Below are 20,881 nucleotides of genomic sequence, written 5' to 3'. Positions count from 1 at the left end.
TTAAGCTTTGAGGACAAAGCTTTTTTCTAAGGGAGAGGGGATGTTAGGAACCTGTGTGTTCCTTCTGTTTATTTTGTCAGAGTAGTGTTGTTGGACGCATATGCTTTGTAAGTCGTCTCGTGAGTATATTTTATTATCCCACATGCATAGGTAGTATTACTTTTCTAGATCATACTCAGTATATAAGAATAGGTTGAGGCCCTTGATGGGCACAGACGAATTTATTGTATTGAGCTTGCTCAAAGGAGGTTACCCCCTCGAAGTGGCCTGCGATCAGTAGATTCATTCTGAGTTCTGCTATCACTTTGTATTCTGTTATTTCGAGCATTCTCACGATATTGCTATAAGGAGGTTCTTCACAGAATTCACCTAAGAACTAAAGAACTCAACACAAGCACACAGTGGACCAAAATAGACAGAGTATGATCAGAATGACGATATTCATTCAATAATCGGTTTAGAGTACACTAGGAGTGCTTGAATATAAAGGCCTTAGGAGAGCTTCTAGAATGCATAGAAGTCAGCATCATGATATGTCATACAACCAGGCACATATCCACCAGATATGGATTATCCTCCATTAAGCACAGGATTAAGTGCGATGATGTGAGGATAAGCCTACAATGGTGTAGCATGCAAATCAGTGGTGTAGACAACATGTGCTAAATGAGGAGTGCAGATAATTGTGTTGTCAACATGACAACTCAGTGAATGATGCATACTCCTGTGTTGTAGACACCATGTGCATAATTAGAGTTGCATAACTCAATGAGAGTACACAAACTCCTAAGTGTCTCACCTAAAATAATAATAAAATAATGCATTAACCTAAGTAAACCTAAGTAAGTGTAATAAGTAAATACTTATTTACACCAACACCCCCCCTTAAGTGCAACTTAGGGGAATGCCCTTAAGCTTACGAAATCAAGGATGCAATGCAATATGGGTCCCGACTACTAGGCCATGTTAGGTACCCATGTACATAATGATATGCAATCTCTCATAAAGCGGGGAAAGAGGGAAAACCTCATGGGAAAAACCCTCCCCCAAAAAGAGAGATAAATAAGATGCATGGATGGATGGAGTAATCAAGACCCCCCCATTACGACATACATCCAGTATATACATAAGATAATGATGAGAAGAGGAAGAGAGACAAGATAGTCTCCCCCCCCCCCCCCCCCAAAGAAGAATGCCGAATAGTGACTACTCCGATGAAGAAGCTGATCAAAGACTACAGAATGGTGTTCCTCCCCTTAGGAAGAAACAATGCCAAGGGTACAAATGAGACACTTCCACTATGTGTGGAAAGAATCCCATGGATAAGTGATGTCTCTGAAACCTGCTCAACTGGATGAAGAACCTATCCCAAAGAACTGTCTATCTCTGTAACTGATGAAGAACCCTGCTGCAACTGCTGATCATAAGTATCCAAAATCACTTCAAGTTGTGAGGATTGATCATGTAGAGAATGAACAAGAGAGTTTGGAACCCTCGTGACAACTAAAGAAGGTAATTCTACATCAAGAAGAAGAGGCAGATCATGAATACTGTCCCCCAAATCTGTCACTGAACCTGTATCTGGAAGACTAGATGTACCCTATTGTTATGGACCTATTACTATGGCAATGTATGCATGTGAATTGAACTAATGAAGTGACCTCTCGCTATAACTGTTGATAGAACCCCATGTATTTGAATATGTTGAAGTGCTATTGCTAAAATCACTATCAGTTTCCACACTGTATGATGTGCGGAGAGGAGTAGAGGATAAGCTTGGAGAACTTTCCTCAAAATGTACTTCCTTCTCCACAAAGATCTGATGTGTCTCAGGATCTAGAAGTCTATATGCCTTCACACTATCTTCATAACCAATGAAAGTACAAGGCCGAGATGATTGTGCCTTGCATCCCCTGGAAGATGTCTTTGCCCATGCAGGACAACCAAAGACTCTGAAGTGTGTCACAATAGGTTTTCTACCGCACCATGCCTCAAAAGGAGTTTTTCCATCTAAGGCTAGATGAGGAGAATGATTAAGAATGTGAGTGGCATTGGAGATTGCTTCAACTTCTAATGATGGATCTAGAGACTTGGCATGAATCATGCAACTTGCCATAGACTTAAGAGTTTGGATCCTTAAAGCTGCAACATCTATCTTATGTGCACTAAATGTTGGAGGAGTCTGAAGATCAATTCCCTCATGTTTGCAAAAGTCCCTAAGTCTTCTGCTCACATCCATGTTTCCATTGTCCATTTGGAGTACTTTGATGGCTTTCCTGGATGTCCATTGTACATGAGTCTTGAAGTCTAGAAACTTGTCCAACACTTCATTCTTGTTATGTAGAAAGTAGACCCAAGTGAACCTTGAAAAGTCATCAACAAAGGTGAGTATATAGTGACCCTGTCTAGATGCAAAAGGACCTGCTAATACCATGTGAACCATTTGTAGAACACCTGTTTCTCTAGAAGAATTCCCTCTTTGTAACTTCCCCTTTGAATGCATATCCACTGAGTTTGTTGAACACTCACCCTTAGAAAAGTTGATTTGAGGTAGACCTTTCACCATTTGGTATGTGCAAAGTTGCTAAAGATAGCGGTAGTCAAGATGACCATACCACTCATGCCATAATTGCATGTTTGAATTGAATTGAGATAACAAGGCCTTTGAAGGAGACTTGGGGTCAAAATGAGAGAAAGAGTATAAACTCTTGTTATGATTCACTTTCCCCATTGTAACCAAGGAATTGTCTCTAAGACTGTGCACTTGAACTAAGTCTGGAAGGAACTCAACTCTTTTTCCATCTCCAAGGTGAGTGATTTGGTAGATTTATAGGAGATTTGAACTTAGGTTTGGAACATAGAGAACCTCTTGAAACTCTCCATTTTCCATCTCCACGTTTCCTTTTCCTTCAACTTCCATTTTGCTATCATTCCCCATGAAGATGTGCAGTATCTTGGACTACTTCAATGAAGAAAAATCCTCTTTTGAAGAACCCATGTGATATGAGGCACCTGAGTCAAATATCCATTCCTTTGAAGAGTTTGCATTTGCCATGAATGCTTGCCCTTTGTCCTTTGAATCTGAAGATGATCCTTTATCCTTATAAGCATTAGGCAATGGAACATTATGTTTCTTCATGATGTTGGTCAACTCATCAATCTTTTTGAGATAAAACTCATGCTCTTCATGACCCAAATTCTTGCAATAAGCACACTTCTTCTTCTCCTTATTGTTGTCCCCTTTCTTGTTGGAATTCGAGGACTTGCCTTGTTGATTGGATTGTGGTGTTGTCTTTTCTGCATCCTTAGATTTACTCTTCCATTTCTTCTTACCCTTTCCTTTGTTAGAAGATTGTCCAGTTGAATGTTGAGAACCCTCATTGGCCACCAATGCTTTGGACTGAGGTGTTTTGAGAATCCCCATTGATTTCAACTTCTTTTCTTCATCATCCAACAGTTTAGCATATTCATCAACAGTGACTTTCTTGTAGGCAGACCCTAAGGTAGTCTTTGAGGTGTTAAAAGAAGATAAAAATGTGAAATATTTCGATGGCAACTTGTTATGTATGAGATAGATCAGTCTATCATCTTTGATAGAACTCCCACAATCAATAAGCTTCATCCTTAGTTCATTCACCTTGATGATGAAGTCCTGTATTGAGTCATATCACTTAGGATCTAAGGAAATAAACTAATCTTCAATTTTGAAAACATCCTCTTCAGACACTTTACCATAAAGGCTTTCGAGGGTATCCCAAGCTTCCTTGGATGTAGTACATTTCTTGATTTGATACATGATTTTATCATCTACCCCCAAACATATATCACTTAGGGCTTTCCTATCCATGGCTACCTAATCAAAAATTTCACTTACTGATACATTATCACCTGCTGGTTTAGAAAGAGTACCATCTACATATTGTGAAATTCCATTATGCATTAAGTGATACAACATTTTGATTGACCATGAAGCATAGTTATGAGGAGTTAATTTAGAAAACTTAAAGTTGCCCATAATGCAAAAAATGAAAGAAAAGTGCAGAAAAGAGAGAACACAACACCAAGAACACCCCCCCTTTTCACAAAATCAAGAAACCCCCCCAAAATAGATGCTTTGGACACTTTATCAATAGTGCAATTACAATGGGCCACTTGCCAATTTTGGCATTCGTGGACTTCTAATTTTGCTTGTTACAACCTCTATATGGAGTACAAATCTGAAACTTTACAAAGTGTTACAATTTTGAAGCATTACAATGCAAAGAAAGGACCTATTACTGAAAGTGACACTTTTGTCCACAAAACCCTACAATTTTATGCTAGATCTAGAAAGTAGATGAAAAAGTACGCACTTTTAAAAAAAATGGAACCTGTTTTCGACTCCAGATGTGCCCGTATGAAGCATTTGAAGTTGCAAAATGTAGGATTATCTAGGTATAGTCACCAAAAAATGCAATTTTTGAACAATTCATGCACCAAAACCAAAAAATAGCTGCACCATTAAAAAATAAAGAAAATTCTACCCAATTAAAAAAAAAAATGCACCTTATTTGGAGTCTGGATGTGCGAGTTATGGCCTCTTGAAGTCAGACTGCAAAAACCAAAATGAATCTAGAGAGGGGTTGTATTAGTGAAACATGGGGTTAAACTTGATAGTCATACAGTCATCACCGCAGTTATAATTTGCCCTATTTTGACGTCTAGACAACCATTAAATTTAGGTACAGGAAATGATGACATCAACAATCCTTGGCCTTCGATGATGCCAACGTGATGTCATCACTGTACGAAAATGTACAAAAAATTTGACCAGACAAAAATCGTACGCTGACTGTGTAGATGATTGCATTCCCATGTGTCTGCTAATTGGGTCTTTGCTGGTAGGGTAATTTGGAGCCACGTGTCGGGGCCTACGGAGTACAACGGGGGCGTATAATATAACACCGCATAGCAATTGTGGGACACTGTACGTGTTCCTGGATTTTTTGTTTGCTGTTGTTGTCAGAGGAGTTTTTCGTGTTTGAAATCTCGATGCCGAATTTACTCTGCAGACGTCGGTGTGTATAAAGTGAGGTGCCAAATTTTTATTCAAATATCCCACATTCGTGCGTTGAGGGTTATGCAGACTGTTTAAATAGCAGTCTCCGCAACTAACAAATAAAATGCCTGCGGGTTGGAGGAACTTGCCCGCCGATGTTATTTGATTTGGCTCGGGCCAAAAATCAATAATGTCATCGATTGAATTATGTCACTCAATAATATAATGAGCCCACAGAATTAATAATTAATTATGAGATAATAAATCTCAAATAAACCTATGAAATAATTAAAAATATTCCACCAAATTGCAGTATGGGATTTGACAGCCCGATACTGCAAACAAAATTTTGACTGGAAAAAATTCGATAAATAATTTAAAAAATAACCAGATCGCAGACATGAACAATAAATTCAGATCTAAAAATCTAATGAAATAGATCCGAAAGTGACCATACCCACACTACAAATCGGGGCTTCCGAGTTTCAATTTGCAAATTTTTTTTCCCTCATGATCAAATTTCACCCAATATAGGAAAATTTATAGTCGATCTTCATCGAATCGAAACTCTGAACGCAACGAAGAGGTCAGATCTGGCTCTAGATGCTCCCAATTTTTGTAGATCCTCTGGATTCATGTCGAGGTGCTGAAGCATGAATGGTCTCGAACGGATATGTGATGAGAATCTCCCTCAACTTTGATACCATGTAAGAATTTGGCTTAGGCTAGAATTCACCCAAGAACTAAATAACTCAACACAAGCACACAGTAGACCAAAATAGAGAGTATGATCAGAATGACGATATTCATTCAATAACTAGTTTAGAGTACACTAGGAGTGCCTGAATATAAAGGCCTTAGGAGAGCTTCTAGAATGCATAGAAGTCAGCATCATGATATGTCATACAACTAGGCACATGTCCACTAGATATAGATTATCCTCCATTAAGCACAGGATTAAGTGCGATAATGTGAGGATAAGCCTACAATGGTGTAGCATGCAAATCAGTGGTGTAGACAACATGTGCTAAATGAGGAGTGTGGATAACTGTGTTGTCAACATGACAACTCAGTGAATGATGCATACTCCTATGTTGTAGACACCATGTGCATAATTAGAGTTGCATAACTCAATGAGAGTACACAAACTCCTAAGTGTCTCACCTAAAATAATAATAAAATAATGCAAAATAATTAAATAATGTATTAACCTAAGTAAACTTAAGTAAGTGTAATAAGTAATTACTTATTTACACCAACACATATATTGGAAATGTTTTTCACAAGGCTCAAAGAGTAAGTTCAGACTATATAAAAACTATATGAAATTTGAGACATTAATATGCCTCATCACTATTTCCTTCCATCTCTTGTTACCTTATCTTTTTTATTTTCTTTACTAACACTTGGTTAGATTAGGAAATCATATAGTTGCATTGTTAGATTACATTCATTTAAAAATAGAAAATACCAAAAATATCTCTTTTTTCATGGTTAATTTTGAAATAGCAAGCAGATTGATCATCTTATCTAAAATTGGTTAGAACCAACAAAGGCCTCCTTGTGAACAAACACATTTATCTTCAAGTGAGAGAATTTCATTAGGTCACAAGATCAACCAAAATCTGGGAGTTGATCCCAGATCAAATTTTGAAGAGAGGAGTTTGAAAGGATTCCTGCCTTTGAGCATCACATAAAATGATAGCTCAATAGATAGTAGTGATGATGAATTAGGCCGACATAATTTTGTATTTCATAGGAAAGGGAAAGTTCCCCATGTTGTGCATGAATCTGATGATGAATAAGGAGATGCGAATAGTGACACCATTTTTATTTCGGGTAATATGCAAAAAGAATGTCCTACAACCACAAGTGATAATCTTGAAGATCTTAGTGAGGATTATCCTTCATTTTATGTAGATATTGTTGATTAGGTTATGGAGCGTATGGCTAATGAAGGGTTAGATAATTTGGTCCAAGCCACCCAAAAAATGGAGGTAGAAAATCCTCCATAATAACCAAAAAATGACAACCTTGACAGAGCATTAGTTTTATGGAATCAGAATCTTGTTGATAAACCTAAAAATGATGAGCCACAAGATGCTACAGGATCTAGATGGATTGATATCAATAATCAAGGTCCAATGCTTCTTCTAGATCTCTCTACATCATTAGCTACAGGATTAAGCTTATACCAACAATTTTTGATGAAAAAGGCTACGTGATTAGAAGAAAAGAAGAAACTACAACATATTATTAATAATCAATAGAGAGAATTGTTAGATAAAGAAGAAGAGATCATAGCTCTTGAAGATAAGGTCACTTAAATCACCACATTGATACCTAAATTGCTTCAATGTAGGCCTCTAACATAGGTATACACTTTGTTTCTTAAGGAACAGATGTTGAATTATAAAATGCCAAGAACTGTACAATTTCTTAGCCCTTCTTTGAATATGCCACACAAATTCTATTATGCATTCCAATAATCTCTTGCGGTAATTAATTTTTTTTTATGAGTTATACATGCATAACCTAGTTGTTCCAGATGAAAGAGATTGGAATCCCTTGATGTATGTAGGAGACATTCAACTTAGGGTGTTCATGTCTTGGGTATAGAATGAAATTACTAGGGAAAATTAAGCTAGGCCATACTGGGAAGAAGAAATGACATCACCATTGTATCTTAGGCTTGAGGTAATGGATCGAAGGATCTATTACTATGATTGGCTTAAGGTAGTAGTTAACAAAGAAATGAAGGAAATTATTAAGCCTCATAAAAATATTGCTTATACAGAGGTTGAAGGATTGCAGGCAAGAGAGCTATAGGAGGCAAAAAGATCAATTGTCCAAAGATTGATAAGAGTTCCCCATGATTTGTGGGTTAGAGAGCCACATTCTCCAAAAAAAATTATTATGGAAAGTAAACGGGTTCCATGGTATGTTCTAATGGGGAGAGACAGACAAAGTTTTTGGATTCCACTTAGATTTCAACCCCCATTGCTTATGCACCCATTCTTAGGTCCATGAAGATGAAAATGAACATGACATGGTTGCTAGAGTGTAGATTTTGGAGTAGCTGAGAGACACTAAGGGATACTATTGGATTTGGGACAAAGGAGATGTAGGGGAAAGCATTGTAATAGACTTTAGAATGATCTCTCAAGTTGGAAACCACATACTTGCTGGAGGACCAATAAGATCATAAGTTGGGGAGAATTATGGGGTTATGTAATAGTATACTTTTATAGTTTTAATGATTATTTGAAGGGTGTTTTCCTTTTAAGTTAGGAAGAATTTTTATTTTATACTTTGTATAAACGTAGAATTACTATACTTTGCTATGGTTTTGAAAACATCATATGATATCATTAATATAATGCTATAATTATAAATTATATGTGATGAATGGGATCATATGTGTATGTATACTGATAGATATAATACTTTCTTCCTTTCAAATTTTATGGGGTAGGTTCTTGTAGCCATATGTCATAAGCAAGGATTAGTCTATCTATGAATTTAATGTTTTTTATGACTTATTGAGATAGATATATGTTTTGATATTTGGCATGTGTACTAATCTCTTATAGGAACAAGTCAAGGAGAATTAGAAGGAGCACGATCAAGGGAAGTAAAGACATATTCATGTGGCTACCCTATGCCAATGGTTTAGCTAAAGATATGGTCAATGCAATTGTCAACTACTCAAGCATAAATCTAGAGTTATGGCACACTATATTTGATGAAGACTTGTTCAATCAGGAAGAAATTGTTCTATTTTTTTTTTGTATTTTATTAATGATGTTGCTAAATACTTGTTGTTGAAGGATCCTATATTTAGGGAAGATAGTTTTCCTTTGATGCTATAAATAAGTCATTGATTTGAACCTCTAGAGTTAGTTTAGAGGTGATTGTATTCATAATATAATTCAATATACAGTCAGTTATTTTTAGTTTGTATTATTGATGGTTTTATATTAATAAAGATGACACTTTTATTTCTTAGCACTTTGTCTTGAGTTTATATTCGTTCACTCATCCAAGAGGGCCCACTATGTGAGTGAATTTAGTTAGTAGGAGTAGTTTTCATTATGCTTAGAATGGATAGAGCTTTGTTTCTCCTTCAGCCATTGGTAACATAACTACTAGTTATTCCTACAACAAAGGAAAATAGAGAAGAATTCTATTTGTATTTCAATTTTTGCACTCTAGATTAATTTCTTAATTTTGTAGTTATGTTTAGTACTTTCAATAAGTTTAGCATTTCTACTCTCATAGATTAGTAATGGCAACTAGGAGGGTTTAGAGCATGTACTTAGCAGATGCCATTTTAAGTCCAGGTCCCTGGTTGAAAAATTAAATGAGTTTTATGGGGTACTTATATGCTACTTAGGATGTCCCATCAACAAGTGAAAAGCTCTAGTTTCTAGACCAATCATTTGACCAAGTAGTGGCTTCACAGTGGCTTCATCTTCTTGCACATAATTTAACTCATAATTAACAACTATGACAATGTTTCCCTTAATTATGATAACTAATACATAACTAAAACACCCTAATGGGTTTCTCATTTTCCCTTATTAAATTTGAGACATCATTTAAGGGTATTCAAGCCAAAATTATGGGTTTTCATTCCCAAAACTTCAGGTGCTCTTGCACCAAGGGTGGATAAATATAAAGTTAAAGTATTAACACATACACATAGGGAACCTTGGAAATATACTAGATTAGAAGAATTTCCTTATTATCCCATAAAAATGAAGATCATAGAAACTTGAATATTTATGCTCAAATCATGTAGGTTCTTTTTCCTTTTTATTAGTAAAAGGCAATAGCCAAATTTTATTAATTTTAAAAAATATATATAGTTATTTACTCCATTCAAAGTATAAGCAACATGGGGAAGAGAACAGGGAAGAAAACCCTTGGTGTATCCTAGGATTGGAGTCCTATAGACAAGGGGAGGTGGAAAGGGTAAACCTCCATCACAAAAATTAGGAGGGTATACCATCTAATTAAATTTTCCAAACACGTGGCTAAGGTGGCATACCACCTTTTACACTCAGTTTAAAGAGAGGTCTTTTGTAGACATCCCCACCCTTACATCACATAAAAGCCAAGTAAGACTTGATAGGCTCATCAAAACTAGACATAATATATTTCTTCAAATATAGTTGGTAAGAGAACATCAGTAATAAACCATCTTCTTATTGTCTCCATACCTGCAATGACAAACTAATAGAGAAACTAGGTAAAAACCAATTATGGGTGCCAAAGGTTAGGACGAACCATCCCAAACTATGAGAACATACAAATTAGCTTCACATTTATTAATGTCCAACCAATCATTGAGGGGTGAAATAATAAAACAAAGAATTATGAATTAGTGACAGAGAAACTAAGGAACTTTGTTTTGCAAGAAATGGAATTAACATTCAAACTGATCAATTTTCCAGAGATTATCAAATGCTAACTTGCACTAAAATAATGAGCTTATGAGTATCAACAAGGAAAAAAGGGATTTCCAAACTTAGGATAATTCAAAAAATAAAGGAGAAAAGAATAGCCATCACCGCATGGAGGCCATCACAAATCTAACTAACTTTCTAAATTAAATCCATTTAATAAAATACAAAAGTCCATTAAAATAGAGTAACTAAATTTTTCTAAGATAGAAATAGAGCCCATAATGTGAATTTTCAAATGAATAACATCACATGTATCAAGTTGTTTTTCTTAAATATATATGTTACGTTATATTGCTAATGCGGGACAACTGGACAAGGTGATTCGATGAGAGGGAGCTGGGAGAGGGAAAATATTTTCAAAACTAGAGAACATCCATAAATCTAGCTAAAATTTTAAGATGCTAAACAAGAATCCATTAAGAAGGAAAGATAATCCATACTTCTAACTTAAATAAGGGGCCACCAAAGGCTCATCCCACTATCTATCATAAACTGATATAAATACCAGAATAAGTCTACAAACAATTCATAAATCAAAACATTCATTAACATTATGAGGAAAATTTGCAACCAAACCTAACTTGTGATATGAAAGAAGTTTACCACAAGGTCCCACAATGGGAAGGGGAGGTAACAAAGGTAAAAAAAAATGTAATAAAAAATTCCTAGAGATAGGGTGGTCAAGGGAGTCGAGAAATGAGGGGGCGAGAGACTCCATAGTTCTTGAACATACATAGGGCTATGGAGAGTTGTAATCAACTATTAATAATGGCTATGGAAAGGATAATATAGAGGGCGAGAATATATTCTTACTGTTGGATCATTCCACAACCACTGGGATCTATTAGGAGGTAATCACCTTGACTATAATAATCATGCAATGGGTAACTTCCTATTAAGAGCCAACAAATAAAAACATCAAGAGTGAAAATAGAATACTAGTTCTTGGCAATTTACTCAATTCAAACAAAATATAGTGACATACAAGGATGAAAGGAAGAAACCAACATAACTAAAAAATAAGATATAAATAGAGTCATCATAGAATAACATACTAATAGAACCAAAATATATAAAATGATACTATTAGCTATTTATTTAGGGTCTAAGTATAATTGTTAGTTTTCATTACTAGAGGTCCTCAAAATTATTATGGAAGTTTAATAAGAAAAAAAATCCTAGATTCACCTTATAACCACCATTAATATTCCTCAGAGAAAAATTCTACTTCATAATTTCAGCCACCATGAACCACACTAAATCATGTCATTGTGGAGGGTGATGGACATGAATTGATGCTAAAAAAAACCACCAATTCAACCTAATTAAAGGGACCCTCATATTCAATTCCTCAATATTATTTATGGTGAGGATAATATGGACCTCAACTACTCTATTAGTAATGTCTAAGTCACCTCTCTTGGGGATGCAAAATTTAGCATCAATATTCTCAAGGATAAGCCCAAGCTCAACCACCAGATGAGATTTAAAGAGGTTGCAACATAGATATAGGATAGATCTTTTAACTCTACCCACATGTAGAATGGTTTCCTTAGATATAGAAATTATCTGTGCATCTAATTTTGGTCTATTGATAAACAATAGAAAATTACATCCAACAATCTTCCTTACGATGTAGATGATCAAACTGTGATAAGTGTTCATCATCAATCTAAGCCTTCTCTCTGAAATGGTCCTCCAAAATTGTAGAATTATCTTCCTAGTTTTTATGTAGACATTTGTGTCCATATTTGAAGAGATAAAATAAAATTATAAACGATGATGGGAATTTTAAGGAGGAAGCTACCCATAAAGCATGTGGCTAGTCTTTATCAAGGTAAAGAGTAAAGTACAATTAAAGAGTGGGAGCTCCAAAAAATAATGATGCCTAGGCTAATAAGAAGGATTACACACTTCAAGGTATTTCTTCTTTTAGGGCCATAATAATGAAAGAGGTAAAATAATATGACCATAATTTATCTAAATTGGGGAAATGATGAAAAGAAAAAAAGGATAGACACATTAAATTGGAAGGGTTCTAAGTTTGGGAAAGAATATAATACTTTGTTGAACAATAATTGATTGGAGAGGGGATCAAGGGAATGATTATAAAAGGTGAATGTTATGGGGGGAATATGATATAGGTTTCATCAATACCCATATTTTCCAAGGAATCAGCTTTAGAGTATCCTTCTCTATAAGTATGAACAATTTTATATAGGGTAAGAGGTTTAAAAGAGCTAAGGCTCTATCCAATCTAGAGTTAAGAGGTGAATTTGGAGTGGATTTTTTTCCTAAGGGAATTTAGGATGATCTAGGAGTCACCTTCTATGATCAAATTATCAATATTAAGAAGTTTACAAGTCCTTAGACCTTCTACTAGGGACTCCATTTCCACAACATTGTTAGTAGTATTACTAATGGACTTGGAAAGTTGGCCACAAACCTTGAAATTATTTAGTTGTAAAATCGAAGAACTTAATAAGATGTAGAATGTTGGTCTCTCTAAGTTTTGTTACCTATTAGTGTCAAAAACTTAGTCATATATAAGGAAGAGTTAGTCAATCATCACTATGACCAAGTTACTCTATATAGGTCGAGTCATGCAAAGACTTGTAAATAATCATGTGTATGTCGAGCTCTATAGGAGCTGAGAAAGTCTTTGGTCACTGAGTACTTCCATACAAGTTGAGTTTAGCTAATGTCGAGAAAACATAGCATATAGATGTTAAGTCATATAGAAGGAACTGAGTTAGTTAAGGCCATCTAACAACAAGAAGTACAGTTAGGACTAAGCATTAGAGATAGTATGTGCTAAGTAATACAGAGTGAACAATAATGTCTAAAATGGTACAAAATTTGAGGCAAACCATTTTGAGCTAACATGTAAGCAACATTTAGTGATCATAGAGTTTTTTACAATGGTTATTATGCATTTTGACGTGGATCATCGATCCCTATGAAGAGAGGACAACCAACTAGATGAAGAAGCAAAAAGGGAAACATGTAGAAGACTCTACATATGTCTTCAAAAGGAAGAAATAAACCTATTCCATAGAGAGATGAAAAATATGACATGTGTATGTGTAAGAAGGGAAATGAGGAAAAGTATTATGCGAAGGAGTTAGGTTTTGGAGGCTGCATACGAAATTTGTGAAGGAACAAAGTTAGAAACCCAATGAAGTAGTGGATAGAATAAAGATATATCAAATAAGAGATTAGATCAAATATTGGAAGGAGATCTATAATCAAAATTATAAATGCAAACCAAAGGATCATGTACCGAATTAGTTTTTACAAATTGAATAAGGCAAAATCTCTTAACATAGTGGTCCTAACAAGCCTTTGTAGATCTCTTAACATAGTCCTTACTTCATTCTAAGTTTTAAATCTTTTAATCAAGGTAGATATAACAATCTTATAAATCTCTTAACAGGACAAACTAATCATAGGATAGATCACGAGAAGTGATCAAATTCATAGTCCTAACAGGCTAGCCTTGTTACTACAGTAGTGAATATTTGTGGGTGTTATCCCCACCCTAGTTTTACCTTCACCTTGGAGGGTTTATGGGTTACCTAAAATCTTTTGTGTTATGTGTTTACATTTCATGTATGTAATACATAGTTAGATTTATTTCAACATTTGGTATTTAAAGCTATGTTATGAATAAGATAGATATGAGATGGTTAATATAGTAAATATAGTCAAATTTTTTCAAAGGATAAAAGGTTTTATAGATCTTGATTCAACAACACCCCCCCGCCTTAGTATCTCAGTTTCCCAATAAAATTCCAACAATTGGTATTAGAGCATAGTTCTCTTGAAAGAAGTCTAACAACTTAAGAGCTCAGATTTGGAGATGGAAGCTTACAAATTGGAAAAGATTATTGACAATCAAGTGATTTCCATCCACTTCATACTACAACAACTTGAAGCAGCAAGAGAGGAATTGAGAAAATCCCTAAGGAAGAGAAGAGATCCAAAAGGACACACTTTATCAAGAAGGTAATGCACAAGGATTGCTTGATGATGGAGATTCTAGTGAAAGTGATACAACATTGCAAATCTATTGGAGAAGAATAGTATTTTGAATGAAGAAGTCAGAGGATTGAAAAGAGAACATGAAATCTAGTTAGTAAGGCTATGTGAAGTGATTGAACAAAAGAAGAAAGCTAAAGAAGATTGAATAAGATAAAAGACAAATGGCTATAAGATTTGAAGAAAGGTCATCTAATGTACAAAAGCTTACAAACATTCAACTAGGCATGATGAATAAATTAATGCTTGAAAATAAGAAATTGAATAGGAAAAGCATGGAGATAGAAAATCTAAGATCATAGAGTGACCTATTGAGGAATGAATTAAGATTTGGTAAAGAACTTGTGAAAAGAATGAAAAGGCTCAGTGAAGGAATAAGATATTTTAAAGAATTGATGAGATCACCTAGGTCATCTGGTAACACCTTTGGATTAGGGCATACAAAAAAACATTCATCTGCTAAAAAAGGAGAATCATCCAAGAGTGGAGAGCTAAGGAATGCAAATCAAAAGACAAACCTACATGCTATCATTGTGGTAAACTTGGACATATTGTAAACTTATGCAGAAGCAAGAATGGTATGCAAAACCCTAAACCTAAGTTTACTGGTAATTGTTTTTATTGCAAGAAGCAAGGACATCAAGCACATGAATGTAGATCAAATATGAGAAATACACCTACTGCAATAGATTTGAAGGATATTGTTACAATTTTCAGAAGTATGGACATAGAGCACATGAATGCAGTATACAGGAAAAGTCTAACTAGACAACTAAAAGACATGACAAGGCACCTATGAATTTTTTTTAAAGTTGTCACAAGGTTGGCCGTGTGAACAAGAACTGCAAGACCTAAGCACTAGTAACAAAAAATGAACACATCAAAGGTAAAGGTAAAGTGGATGTTGAAAAAAAAAAGGAGGAGATGAATCCAACCTAGAAGAAAAAGGTGGAATCTAGAAGAAATGGAACAAATGAAGTCAGGATCACCCAATCTAATGGAGAAGGTGGTCATACCACCTCAAATTGATCAAGAAAGATATGTAAGGAACTATGTATTTAATGACTTATCGTACATCAGTTCCAAACATAAATTATGCCAAAGTTCATATTTGCATAAGAACAAGATGCATTAGGAAAAAATTATGAAAATAATAGTGTAGTGAAATTATTTACATTTTGGGTGCTGAGCATTAGTAATACTATTAGTATTGACTGAGTATTGCAATATGGATTGAGTACCCCCCAACAACTAAACTAATGTATAAGCTGAGTTAGATGGCATTGCTCGAGCTATATAATGAAGATTGAGTTCAAAAGATTAATGACGATTGAGATAACTAGAATCCACCTAATAGAGGACACAACATTTATGAGAACTCTAACTTGAAAAAATGAAGGTATATATCAAAACTTCAAAGGCATTTTACACAACTTGCATTCAGATTTCAAAAACATGAAGCAATTTGAGTAACTTGTGAAGCAATTTTAAGTGATTGAGAGCATATCTATAGTGGAAGTTTGATCAAGAATTGATTTTTCAAATTGTGTCGAGCTATTCAGAAAGAAATTTTTTAAAAACCCTAAATGTGAAAATGGCATCATCATCATAAGTGGTGAAGAATCAAGAGAAGAGGTAAGAAATGTTCAATTTATGAACAGTGGCACTTGTCTTCCACCTAAATATTATGCTATACTTAAATTTTTTGTGAAAGGAGATTCAATGGGTGTGTTATCATTGGTAGGACCTAATGTTATTATGATTCATGATGTATAGAGTTGTTATGTGTGTATAATTGGTGAAGTTGGAGATTATGAAATTTGTGTGGCATATCAAAAATTATGTGATGACGAAGTAATAAAGGATGCGTTAAAGATTATTGAGAGAAAAGGGTTAATATGTGCCCTAAAATTTTCAAGAAACTTAAAAATTGAATGGATCAAGGTTGTATTGAGCTGAATTCATGATATGGAGTTATGGCTAGAGAATGGGCCAATCAAGATTACAAAGAATATAATTCATGTTATTACAGGTTATCCAACATTTGACATGAAGAAGACAATGCATTGCCAGAGTAAAGAAGCAATTGAGGCAAACATGAAAGCCATGTGGAATGTCTATTTCAACCATCACTGATCCATTGTTTGAGCTTGTAGTGAGAGTAATCTCTAATAAATTTTATTAGTCAAGCCGATTGAATAGTGTGTTGTGTATGATTTTTTATCAGGCATGGAAAATTGTTATAAAAGATCATGAATATGATCTTGCCAAGCTATAATGCTTCCACCTGGAAGAGAATCTAGTATTAATCAGAAAAGTGAAGAATACAATGTGTAAGTTTGGACCATTGATCATGTGTATTTTATTTTATACTCAAAGTTATTTTCCTATGGTTGGAAATATTGTATGTGAACAAGGCAAATATGCTACTAGGCAGATCAATGAGTATATTACAAAATTGGGAGAAAATTTACAGAATGTTCTAAATGGACATTTTGAAGAATTCAAGCAGAAAATGAGAAGGATATCATCATCTTTAGTAAAAAATCATTATAATGATGTGTGTTTTCTAGTTGATACTAATTACACATATGTATAGACAATTAAGCTGATGATAGCCTGGCTTAAACCTTTTGGTTATGAAATTAATATTGATGATGTGGGTGAAATAATTACTACACTACTCAATGAATAAGTTGATGCAAGGGCCAAGCCCTTTGGAGAATACAAAGAAGAAAAAGATACAATAATTGTGGATGTTAAGATTGCTTCTACTGATAAAAGATGAAAGTAAATGATTGAAGACCTAGAATGAAAACTATGCACATAGATGAAAGGTAAATAACATTTGATGTTGACATAAGGTCTTGGAGAGGATCAAGACAATGATAATGACATAGAGGAAGAGGAAGATAGTGCAAAGAAATAGGCCAAAGGCCTAACACTTGTCACCCCACTAGTTAAGAAGGCTAAAACTATAAAAATCATTAAGCCTAAGGTGAGGAAGGAAGAAAAGAAGATAACATCTAAGCCCCTCTCTCCTTCTACACCACTGAGACAAAGAACTAGGATAGAAGTAGCAACTAGTGTTGAGCCACCATTAAAGAAAGGTGTGTTAAAAATTACAAAACCAAGTAAAGGTTCAAGTAGTACAAGTACAGTTAAGACGAAAATTCTAGCCACTAAAGGTTAGCCAAAGAGAAGAAGGTTAGTAAAGCATAAAGATGTTGAAGATGAAGATGCAGAGAGGACCAACTCTGATGAACTTGGTCACCATTGAGTCATTGTGCATAAAAATCCTAATAATATTGATGAGGTATGTGACAACATTAGAAACTCTATAGGCTTATCAGGTTTCAGATATGTCAAGTATGAAACATTAAGTATTGTTGACAGCTTAATTGACTTCTCTACAAATTTGGAGATAAAGATTCATGTTTTGGAATCAATAAGAATCAGATGGGATCATTCTCTTACCATGATCATTCAAACTCATAAACCATTCATTGATATCTATGGTTTGATTCCATCTACTCAGCCTCAAACACAAACATAAGTGACAAAAAAAGGGGGATAGATAAGAAAGAAAGAAAAATGAAAGGGGGGAAGATAAGAAAGAAATAATAAAGGGGGATCTAGTGATAGAATGGACAAAAATGATTAATCAGAGATGTAGAGCTCAGATGGAAAATGAAGCCAGAACAAAGGTATGACAAGCTACATTAGACTATTTTGAGTCATGTAAAATATGTAATAAATACTATGTTATACAAGAAGATTCTTTGAAGTTCTATAAGAATTGAGTCATTGGCTCAAGGGGAGTCCTATTATTTTTGTATTGTAATGATATAGTCATGACAAAGTGTTTTTTATACTAAAGTTAAAGGGGAGATTGTTGGTCTCTCTAAGGTTTGTTGTCTATTAGTGTTAAATACTTAGTCATATACAAGACAAAGTCAATCGGTCATCATTGCAACCAATCTACTCTATATAGGCCAAGTCATGTAAAGACTTATAAATAATCACATGTATGCCGAGCTCTATAAGAGTTGAGAAGATCTTTGGTTGTCAAGTACTTCCATACAAGCCAAGTTTAGTTAATCCTAAGTAAAAAAAGAATATAGATGTTGAGTCACATAGAAGGATCCAAGTTAGTTAAGGCTGAGTAATAATAGAAAGTGTAGTTATGATTGAGCATTGGAGATAGTATGTGTTGAGTAACATAGAGTGAAAAAAAATGTCTGAAATGGTAAAAAATTTGAGGTAAACCATTTCAAGCTAACATGTAAACAATATTTAGTGATCATATAGCTTGTTACAATAGTTGTTACACATGTTGACATGGATCATCAATCCATATGAAGAGAGGACAACCAATCAGATGAAGAGGCAAAAAGGGAAACATGTAGAAGACTCTACATATGACTTTAAAAGGAAGATCCAAACCTATTCCATGGAGAGATGAAAAATATAAAGCGTGTATGCATGAGAAGGGCAAGGAAGCAACATATTATGCGAAGGAGTTAGGTTTTGGAGGCTCTATGTGAAAGTTGTGAAGCAAGAATGTTAGTGATTTACTTAAGAAGTGAAGGACAAAATAAAGATATATTAGATAAGAGATCAGATTAGAGATTGGAAGAAGGAGATCCATAATCAAAATTATAAGTGCAGACCAAAGGATTAGTTACTGAATCAATTTTTGCAGATTGAATTAGGGTAAATCTCTTAATAGAGTGGTCTTAACAAGCCTTTGTCAATCTCTTAATAGAGTCCTTACTTCATTGTAAGTGTTAAATCCTTTAATCAAGGTAGAGCTAATAGTCTTGTAAAACTCTTAATAGGGTAGACTCCTCATAGGGTAGATCATTAGAAGTGATCAAATTTATAGTCCTAACAAGCTGACTTTGTTACTATAATAATGAAGATCTATTGGTATCATCCTCACCCCAGTTTTAGCTTCACCTTGGAGAATTCATGGGTTACCAAAATCTTTTATGTAATGTGTTTATACTTCATAGATGTGATACATACTTAGATTTATTTCAACATTTGATATTTCAAGTTACGTTATGTGTAAAATAGATATGAAATGGTTAATATGGTGAATATAGTCAAGTTGTTTTAAAGGATAAAAGGTTTTATAGATCTTGATTCAGCCCCACCTCTCTCTTAGTATTTTAGTTTCCCAATAAACTTCGAACAATAGATTTCCACTTTACAAGGTCATTAAGCCATTCAAATATGCGTGTGAGGGAGAGAAGGGAATTTCCAAATATGATTTCACTTATGATACAAATTAGATTAGCTGTGAACCAATGGAATAAGGGAGTTAATATTAAATTTGAATTACAAGGAGGAATGCAATACAAGAAAATTTACTCTCTTTGGCCCTTGATAGGATAATATGAATGTGAAATTGAATTAATTTCTTGAATAATGTAACTAGATGCTATGTAAAGAAAATAATTCCAAATAAGATACAGTTCTAGGGTAAAGATATGAAAGGAAATAAAATATGAGAGTCTCACCTTGAAATATGTAGAGGAAGATGCATTTTTGCTCCATAACTTGTAGATCTGAACCAATTTGAATATATATCTATGGATCTCAGAATGATATGACAAAAGGAAAAAAACCTAGAAAGTTCTCCAAAAAATAGAGATTGAAGGAATAGGTCGACTTGGGAAGATGTCCTCAAGCCCTTAGTTAAGGAATTAACTATAAATTGAAATGTAAATAATAAGGGAATTTCTTGCATCTAGTAGATCAAATTAATATCAAGTGAAAGATATAATTACCTCCATAAATGTAATTGACTTTGATATGTGATCAAGTATGTAAGTGTAATAGCCCCGACTCAAAGAAACCATAAGGAAATCAAAGAAGAGAAAACCTCATATACATAAATGTATGTGACATTCCATGGATGAATAATGGAATAGATTTAATGGGATAAGATGATGGATCTTCTCCTTAGAGCTAAACTCCACTACTACCTTGAAGGAAGAAGCTTTATGCAAGAAGAAGATGCTTAAACTTGACTGCTTGAAGATGCTTGCTTGAAGAATTTCTTGACTACTTTCTTGCTTGTGGATGTCTTGAGAACACATGATAACTTGATATGAGATATGAAAATGAAGCCCCCAAGCCTCCTTTTATTATGGTTTTTGAGCAAAAAAAACTCAAGATGACTAGGGAGGTAATTAAATTAGTTGGCAAACTCAAAGACTTTCGAGTCTCAAACCCCATAGTCACCACAGACTAGGTCAACTTGGATCGACCTAGTCCTAGACTAGGTTGACTTGGTCCCAAAGGACTAGACAAGGAGTCC

Source organism: Cupressus sempervirens, chromosome 10 (genome assembly GCF_028749045.1).
Source record: "Cupressus sempervirens isolate cs-2001-9-10 chromosome 10, ASM2874904v1, whole genome shotgun sequence".
Lineage (NCBI taxonomy): Eukaryota > Viridiplantae > Streptophyta > Pinopsida > Cupressales > Cupressaceae > Cupressus > Cupressus sempervirens.
This window is presented reverse-complemented; position numbering follows the sequence as displayed.